The sequence below is a fragment of the Ylistrum balloti genome, unplaced genomic scaffold (genome assembly GCF_031769215.1).
Source record: "Ylistrum balloti isolate Yb309-2 unplaced genomic scaffold, AGI_CSIRO_Ybal_v1 Utg370774, whole genome shotgun sequence".
NCBI lineage: Eukaryota > Metazoa > Mollusca > Bivalvia > Pectinida > Pectinidae > Ylistrum > Ylistrum balloti.
In genome coordinates this window covers 142,388-152,190 of record NW_026782453.1, presented here as the reverse complement: position 1 = coordinate 152,190, position 9,803 = coordinate 142,388, and positions in this window count along the sequence as shown.

Sequence of the window (9,803 nt, the reverse complement as noted above, 5' to 3'; positions counted from 1 at the left end):
AAAGCATCTTTTTTTAGTATAAGTCCTTCTCAAAGGTCAAAGTAAGTGATATCTTCTTCTGCATCAAGATATCGGTCGTTATCGGGATTACCCAACATTATCTTCCATTCCATTTCCATGTTTAACACACCATGTTTTACACAATATGTTTTTTACACTGTAACCAACTTTTACCAAATACACAGTCACAATTGTGCTAATGGACTAATTTACTGCTGTGTACAACATTATTTTAGTGTTGTCGTTTCTATGTAGAGCACCTATAGCAATCAATTATGTCATACCCCCCCCACCCCCCTCCCCCACCCCCACCCCCTCCGTATACACGCACACATTAATATATCATATTCCACCTAAATACATTGTGTTTATGTGATCACGCAGGTTTTAAGCAGTGCCTACTGTCTAATTCATATGGATAAACTAAAAATATTAGGTGGTGACGCAGAATAGCGCAAGTAAATGGTTATTTGATGAAATGTCAGCCATACCAGTGTAAACGCCACAGAGATCTGACCGCCTTGTTTTGTGGTTCTGTAACAGAATAGCGACATTCATGGAGATACAGTCTTGCGTCTCAATTGTTTTACAAATCCATTTACGTGTACATATACAGCCAAATTAATGTAACTGCTAATATGCTAATTACACATCCCTGTACGTGTACATATATAGCCAAATTAATGTAACTGCTAATCTGCTAATTACAAATCCATTTACATGTACATATATAGCCCAATGTATGCAACTGCTAATCTGCTAATTACAAATCCATTTACGTGTACATATATAGCCCAATGTATGCAACTGCTAATCTTCCAATCAATGTAGGATATTAGTGAGTAAATATGGATGCATCAAGACGTATTCTATTTCATGTAATATCTATATATAACCACAGGTATTGAGAGTTTGATAAATATATTTCACTTCAAACCAGACCTCAGATGAAATATGATTACTCGCTTATCTGTGGTAGCCATTGTTATTTCACGTGCCTAAATGTGACAGGGCCCCCGGGACCCCCCGGATTTAACTTGTAATGTATATATGTATGTATATATATATATATATACCGTGAAACGACAACGCCAGTGAGAGTTAAGTACCCATTATGACTATAGTCAAGGGGTTTCGTGCCGACTACAATACATTTTAATGAAGCAGAAAGTTGGAGTGTTGATATAGGTCCACTCTGCTAGTAGATCTATTTGTAAACTAAGCAGAAAACATCCCCAATTATAAAAGTGTCGCGGAAAGCACCAAGACAAGCTTACAAGTGTTTGGACTATTTGAAAGGGCGGAATCTTTCCATAAATGAAGTGTCATTTCATAAGTAGGTAGTATCAAATAACTATAAACAATATCCTTCCGCTCCACTGACCTCGTTTGTTTTAAAATGTGTCACACTGAAGCAAACTCAGCTCTTAATTTACTGCTGTAGGAAAATAATTACTACTGTCAGCCCAAAATGGTGTTATGCTATGTATCATATGTCCGTATGCTGCACAGAATTAAAAAAATATCGAGGACAGACTTAACAGTTAGGAAACACATTCTAGGCATGCTTTTTGTCAAGTGTGAAATCATTATAGATTTATTATGCTGTTTTGGAGCGGTGACGAATGGTATAGTCATGATGTTTATACATTTCATTTATAAACTTCGTCTCTAAGATCTTAGAATTGATTCTAATGTAAATATGCAGGAGTGAATTCCTCGCGAGAAAGTTTACGATGTCTCATTACAGGCTTTTCTAGTTACGACACAAACATACCTTTACACCTAGTCATTGCGGAACGACCAAGTGGTATAGGAATTAATGAATGTTTTGCCTTATCTTCTTGTCCGTCCGTAAATCTCAGAACGTCACGTCATACGTACACACGTGTGTAGCAAAAGAACACGTGACAAGGCAAATAACGTGTATCTGTCGACGAAAGTTCATGCAGTCGTCACGTGGTGTCGGATACCGGAACTTTCTTTGTTCTTCCTATTTTCGGATATTTTTTCTTTATTAATCATTTTTCCATGCGTATTATTTTATAAATATGACTGCTGGTTTCCTTCCCGTGTTTTCGCTTATATCAAAAGCAAGATTCAATTCCTTGATCCACCTGTCAAAAAGACCAGAAAACGCCGACATCATAAGATAAATAGAAAACAAACCACGAATGATCTAAACAGGATTAATTTAGGAGCGTTAACAAAATCTGGTTTTCCGGACAATTTTTTGCTTTATGGACGAAGATTAGAGTGTGAAGTTTCTATGACTACAAGGTCACCGTCATCCTATCACACAACCAGCAGAAGAGCAGAGTGTTACGTTTCGATGACTACACGATCATCTTCATCTTATAACACAACCAGTAGAAGATTAGAGTGTGATGTTTTGATGACTACACGGTCACCTTCATCTTATAACACAACCAGTAGAAGATTAGAGTGTGACGTTTCTATGACTACACTGTCATCTTCATCTTATAACACAACCAGTAGAAGATTAGAGTGTGACGTTTCTATGACTACACTGTCATCTTCATCTTATAACACAACCAATAGAAGATCAGAGTGTGACGTTTCGATGACTATATGGTCACCTTCTTCAGACAAATGACTAATGTACTTGTAATGACGTATGGTGGAGTTGACGAGATTGTAAGGAATCGATCAACGTTTTCGGCTGTACTATAAATATATGTATGCTTAGGTAAATAGAAAGGAAAAAAAGTACACAAGATGGTACTTATGTATTGTAGTCAATTCGGCTATGCTTGGTCTTATAGAGCCTGTGTTCTTGTTGCTTGCCTTGTTCTTCGGTTCACATCTGTTTAGCAAGGTTCGTACAACGCCTAATTATCTGGTGGTGATGCTATCTGACGTTGAGGTCCTTTTTCCTCTATATCATACAGTGATAATACCGTCATCGTTCCTTGCTAGAAAGGTGTTTAGGAATGACATACAGGCTTAATGTCTTTCTCGCAGTTTTGATATCGATATGCGAAGTCAAATTCCTCTGTCACCCATTCCTTAGTATCAATATGTCATCGATATGTCCTTCCTATACACCAGGTTTGTTTTCGTGGCAATAGCTCATTCTCCAAGTGCTCCATAACTCTGTTGGACACATTATGACAGACTATGAGTCCACGGTACAACTGATGAGTGATTTTAAAGCCCTATTGTATTAAAATACTAATTCATCCAAGAAGCCTAGGTTAACTCTATGAACTACCGGTATTGACACAAATTTGTCGAAGAAGCCGAGCCTAGGTTAACTCCATCAATTGCCGGTATTGATACAAATTTGTCCAAGAAGCCGAGCCTGTGGGCCGTTCCGATAAAATGCTTGTAATGGGACACTGAGTTTTCTAATGAATTCTGTTCCTATCGAGGCTGTTGTTGGACAACTTTTGAAATATCATTTTATACCTGTATCAAACATCAGGTAATGATATCGTATCAAACAACCGTCCAGCCTCCCTTGACAGATGAAGCTGATGTTATGGTCAGGTGATCGTAAGACCTCCAGGACTTTTTCTACCGCTATAGATTTATACAGAAGGACAAATGTTAAATACCTCTTGTGTTGTCATTTTATTGTCACAACTGTTTAGAAGACAGCCTCATTATGACGACAACAAATACAGTTTTGCATTAATAATATTTAAATGTTTGTAAACATAACGCGAATTTGTTTCATATTTGATATACATTTCTCAGGACCTGTAGGTAATAATTAACTTAATTTTGTGTACAGACAGGTTTAACGTGTAGGTAATAATTACCGTGTAATTCTGTGTACAGACAGGTTTAACGTGTAGGTAATGATTACCGTGTAATTCTGTGTACAGACAGGTTTAACGTGTGGGTAATAATTACCGTGTAATTCTGTGTACAGACAGGTTTAACGTGTAGGTAATAATTACCGTGTAATTCTGTGTACAGACAGGTTTAACGTGTAGGTAATAATTACCGTGTAAATCTGTGTACAGACAGGTTTAACGTGTGGGTAATAATTACCGTGTAATTCTGTGTACAGACAGGTTTAACGTGTAGGTAATAATTACCGTGTAATTCTGTGTACAGACAGGTTTAACGTGTGGGTAATAATTACCGTGTAATTCTGTGTACAGACAGGTTTAACGTGTGGGTAATATTTATCGTGTAATTCTGTATACAGACAGGTTTAACGTGTAGGTAATAATTACCGTGTAATTCTGTGTACAGACAGGTTTAACGTGTAGGTAATAATTACCGTGTAATTCTGTGTACCGTGTAATTCTGTGTAATTCTGTGTACAGACAGGTTTAACAGTTTAACGTGTAGGTAATAATTACCGTGTAATTCTGTGTACAGACAGGTTTAACGTGTGGGTAATAATTACCGTGTAATTCTGTGTACAGACAGGTTTAACGTGTAGGTAATAATTACCGTGTAATTCTGTGTACAGACAGGTTTAACGTGTAATAATTACCATGTAATTCTGTGTACAGACAGGTTTAACGTGTAGGTAATAATTACCGTGTAATTCTGTGTACAGACAGGTTTAACGTGTAATAATTACCGTGTAAATCCGTGTAATTCTGTGTACAGACAGGTTTAACGTGTAATAATTACCGTGTAATTCTGTGTACAGACAGGTTTAACGTGTGGGTAATAATTACCGTGTAATTCTGTGTACAGACAGGTTTAACGTGTGTACAATAATCTGTGTACAGACAGGTTTAACGTGTGGTAATTACCGTGTAATTAATTACCGTGTAATTCTGTGTACAGACAGGTTTAACGTGTGGGTAATAATTACCGTGTAATTCTGTGTACAGACAGGTTTAACGTGTGGGTAATAATTACCGTGTAATTCTGTGTACAGACAGGTTTAACGTGTAATAATTACCGTGTAATTCTGTGTACAGACAGGTTTAACGTGTAGGTAATAATTACCGTGTAATTCTGTGTACAGACAGGTTTAACGTGTAGGTAATAATTACCGTGTAATTCTGTGTACAGACAGGTTTAACGTGTGGGTAATAATTACCGTGTAATTCTGTGTACAGACAGGTTTAACGTGTGGGTAATAATTACCGTGTAATTCTGTGTACAGACAGGTTTAACGTGTGGGTAATAATTACCGTGTAATTCTGTGTACAGACAGGTTTAACGTGTGGGTAATAATTACCGTGTAATTCTGTGTACAGACAGGTTTAACGTGTAGGTAATAATTACCGTGTAATTCTGTGTACAGACAGGTTTAACGTGTGGGTAATAATTACCGTGTAATTCTGTGTACAGACAGGTTTAACGTGTGGGTAATACCGTGTAATTAATGTAATTCTGTGTACAGACAGGTTTAACGTGTGGGTAATAATTACCGTGTAATTCTGTGTACAGACAGGTTTAACGTGTGGGTAATAATTACCGTGTAATTCTGTGTACAGACAGGTTTAACGTGTACAGACAGGTTTAATAATTACCGTGTAATTCTGTGTACAGACAGGTTTAACGTGTAATAATTACCGTGTAATTCTGTGTACAGACAGGTTTAACGTGTAGGTAATAATTACCGTGTAATTCTGTGTACAGACAGGTTTAACGTGTAGGTAATAATTACCGTGTAATTCTGTGTACAGACAGGTTTAACGTGTAATAATTACCGTGTAATTCTGTGTACAGACAGGTTTAACGTGTGGGTAATAATTACCGTGTAATTCTGTGTACAGACAGGTTTAACGTGTGGGTAATAATTACCGTGTAATTCTGTGTACAGACAGGTTTAACGTGTAATAATTACCGTGTAATTCTGTGTACAGACAGGTTTAACGTGTGGGTAATAATTACCGTGTAATTCTGTGTACAGACAGGTTTAACGTGTAGGTAATAATTACCGTGTAATTCTGTGTACAGACAGGTTTAACGTGTAGGTAATAATTACCGTGTAATTCTGTGTACAGACAGGTTTAACGTGTAGGTAATAATTACCGTGTAATTCTGTGTACAGACAGGTTTAACGTGTGGGTAATAATTACCGTGTAATTCTGTGTACAGACAGGTTTAACGTGTGGGTAATAATTACCGTGTAATTCTGTGTACAGACAGGTTTAACGTGTGGGTAATAATTACCGTGTAATTCTGTGTACAGACAGGTCATTAACGTGTAGGTAATAATTACTGTGTAATTCTGTGTACAGACAGGTTTAACGTGTAATAATTACCGTGTAATTCTGTGTACAGACAGGTTTAACGTGTAATAATTACCGTGTAATTCTGTGTACAGACAGGTTTAACGTGTAATAATTACCGTGTAATTCTGTGTACAGACAGGTTTAACGTGTAGGTAATAATTACCGTGTAATTCTGTGTACAGACAGGTTTAACGTGTGGGTAATAATTACCGTGTAATTCTGTGTACAGACAGGTTTAACGTGTGGGTAATAATTACCGTGTAATTCTGTGTACAGACAGGTTTAACGTGTAGGTAATAATTACCGTGTAATTCTGTGTACAGACAGGTTTAACGTGTAGGTAATAATTACCGTGTAATTCTGTGTACAGACAGGTTTAACGTGTAGGTAATAATTACCGTGTAATTCTGTGTACAGACAGGTTTAACGTGTGGTAATAATTACCGTGTAATAATTACTGTGTAACAGACAGGTTTAACGTGTAATAATTACCGTGTAATTCTGTGTACAGACAGGTTTAACGTGTAGGTAATAATTACCGTGTAATTCTGTGTACAGACAGGTTTAACGTGTAGGTAATAATTACCGTGTAATTCTGTGTACAGACAGGTTTAACGTGTAGGTAATAATTACCGTGTAATTCTGTGTACAGACAGGTTTAACGTGTAGGTAATAATTACCGTGTAATTCTGTGTACAGACAGGTTTAACGTGTAGGTAATAATTACCGTGTAATTCTGTGTACAGACAGGTTTAACGTGTAGGTAATAATTACCGTGTAATTCTGTGTACAGACAGGTTTAACGTGTAGGTAATAATTACCGTGTAATTCTGTGTACAGACAGGTTTAACGTGTAGGTAATAATTACCGTGTAATTCTGTGTACAGACAGGTTTAACGTGTAGGTAATAATTACCGTGTAATTCTGTGTACAGACAGGTTTAACGTGTAATGGTAATAATTAACGTGTAATTCTGTGTACAGACAGGTTTAATAATAGGTAATAATTACCGTGTAATTCTGTGTACAGACAGGTTTAACGTGTAGGTAATAATTACCGTGTAATTCTGTGTACAGACAGGTTTAACGTGTAATAATTACCGTGTAATTCTGTGTACAGACAGGTTTAACGTGTAATAATTACCGTGTAATTCTGTGTACAGACAGGTTTAACGTGTAGGTAATAATTACCGTGTAATTCTGTGTACAGACAGGTTTAACGTGTAGGTAATAATTACCGTGTAATTCTGTGTACAGACAGGTTTAACGTGTAGGTAATAATTACCGTGTAATTCTGTGTACAGACAGGTTTAACGTGTGGGTAATAATTACCGTGTAATTCTGTGTACAGACAGGTTTAACGTGTAGGTAATAATTACCGTGTAATTCTGTGTACAGACAGGTTTAACGTGTAATAATTACCGTGTAATTCTGTGTACAGACAGGTTTAACGTGTGGGTAATAATTACCGTGTAATTCTGTGTACAGACAGGTTTAACGTGTGGGTAATAATTACCGTGTAATTCTGTGTACAGACAGGTTTAACGTGTAGGTAATAATTACCGTGTAATTCTGTGTACAGACAGGTTTAACGTGTAGGTAATAATTACCGTGTAATTCTGTGTACAGACAGGTTTAACGTGTAGGTAATAATTACCGTGTAATTCTGTGTACAGACAGGTTTAACGTGTGGGTAATAATTACCGTGTAATTCTGTGTTCAATTGTAATAATTACCGTGTAATTCTGTGTACAGACAGGTTTAACGTGTGGGTAATAATTACCGTGTAATTCTGTGTACAGACAGGTTTAACGTGTGGGTAATAATTACCGTGTAATTCTGTGTACAGACAGGTTTAACGTGTAATAATGACCGTGTAAATCTGTGTACAGACAGGTTTAACGTGTGGGTTATAATTACCGTGTAATTCTGTGTACAGACAGGTTTAGAGACAAAGTGTTTCATCAGAGATGGCGCATTTATCCTTGTTTGTGTTTGTCGTCCTACTGTAGCAGTAAAATAAAGAAAACAAGAAAATACCAACATGTCAACATAATCATAATCCAAACTCAGAGTCAGTAAAACAAGTGCAAACTCAAGATTTACACAGTCTTATAAAAAGTAAAGGAGAATAACACAAGATATCTCGGAAGAGTAAGCGTCTTCTGCTTCATCGACGACACCCGCCAAGTAAACAGAAGAAAGACATCTTCCAGCTCTCCTTCTTGACTAATTTAAAAATTGATAAGTTACAGATAAACACAACATTGGTGCAGAAGCAAGCAAATAAACATCGTGATATCCCTTATTAATGTTTAAGTAGAAATATTAGTTAAGGTCTGAATACTAAAGTCCTTGGTGAAAAACAACGAGGAAAACCCATATCGACGTTTTGGAAACACAGCGAGTGTCATTTTACGGAGGTTTTCAGAATTAAAGAGAGGCAAACTCTGTGAAGGTTTGTGATTAAAGCGAAGAACGCTTTTTCAAGGATTTGGAACAAAGCAAGGGTTATTTTATCGCGGTTTGGGGAAACGAGTAGACGAAAGTAAATTTCGATAATTATTATTTGCAGGTCCACTTCATATTATTCAGTCACGTCCATCAAATTTATCTTATGAAAACAGATCTGAACAGTTCTGATTTTCATCTCAGAACCACATGAGATTTTATTAAGACATCGATAAGAACCAAAGGTACAGTCAGTTAATGCGAATTAAATATGAATATATATATATAGGTAGTATATTATAGAAAATGATGTTGTGTGTTCAATTTAACGGTTCATGAACATCCATGGTCATTTTGCAGCGGAATCTCCTTGAAAAGAATATCTGATGGCTACGTCAACGAACAACATGCGAAAAGCCCGTCGCATACCATTTATTGTATTTAAGATAACATGTCTTGCATAAGAAACACCGGTGACAGCATTTTCATGAGAATCAAACCACCGTGATATAAAAAACGTCGAACCATACACCTCGGATCTTCACAGGAGGTCACGGAGGTCACGGAGGTCACGGAAACTGCGATTTACTTCATACATATATACCATATCTACCCCAAAGCTTTTTAGAAGAATTGTTTTCATCACTTTGTGATTTTACCTACGTTTTTTTGTTTGTTTTATTATTATAGATGTGAGTTGTGAACATATTGTACATGTATATATGTAAGTCTACTGTTGCCTAGTACCTGTGGTACTTTCAATCTTTCTTTAACATCGGGAGCATTCTGTGTGTTCGGAAAGGCGAGAGGGCGCGTGCGGCGCGTTTGATTAAATCTCCCATATTGTGTTCAGCTTCCTATCAGATTATATCAATATGATATGGTTGAACAGATGAAATGGAGCGAAAATACCGCCATGCTCGAGCAATATTACATGCTGGGGAGATATCCTATTTTCACATATTGCTACAACTCATTCATATTTTTGTAATTGATATTTTATTGTTTTCATTTGGTTTCCACTTATCAAAATATATCGCTAAAATATACATATTTAAATTTCAATAAAATGCGTTCCGTATGGTTATATATATATTTATTTGTCGGTCATGACCTCTAAATCATGTGACCTTTCATTCCTGCGCTGACCTTGCTTTCCTCCAGTTTATCT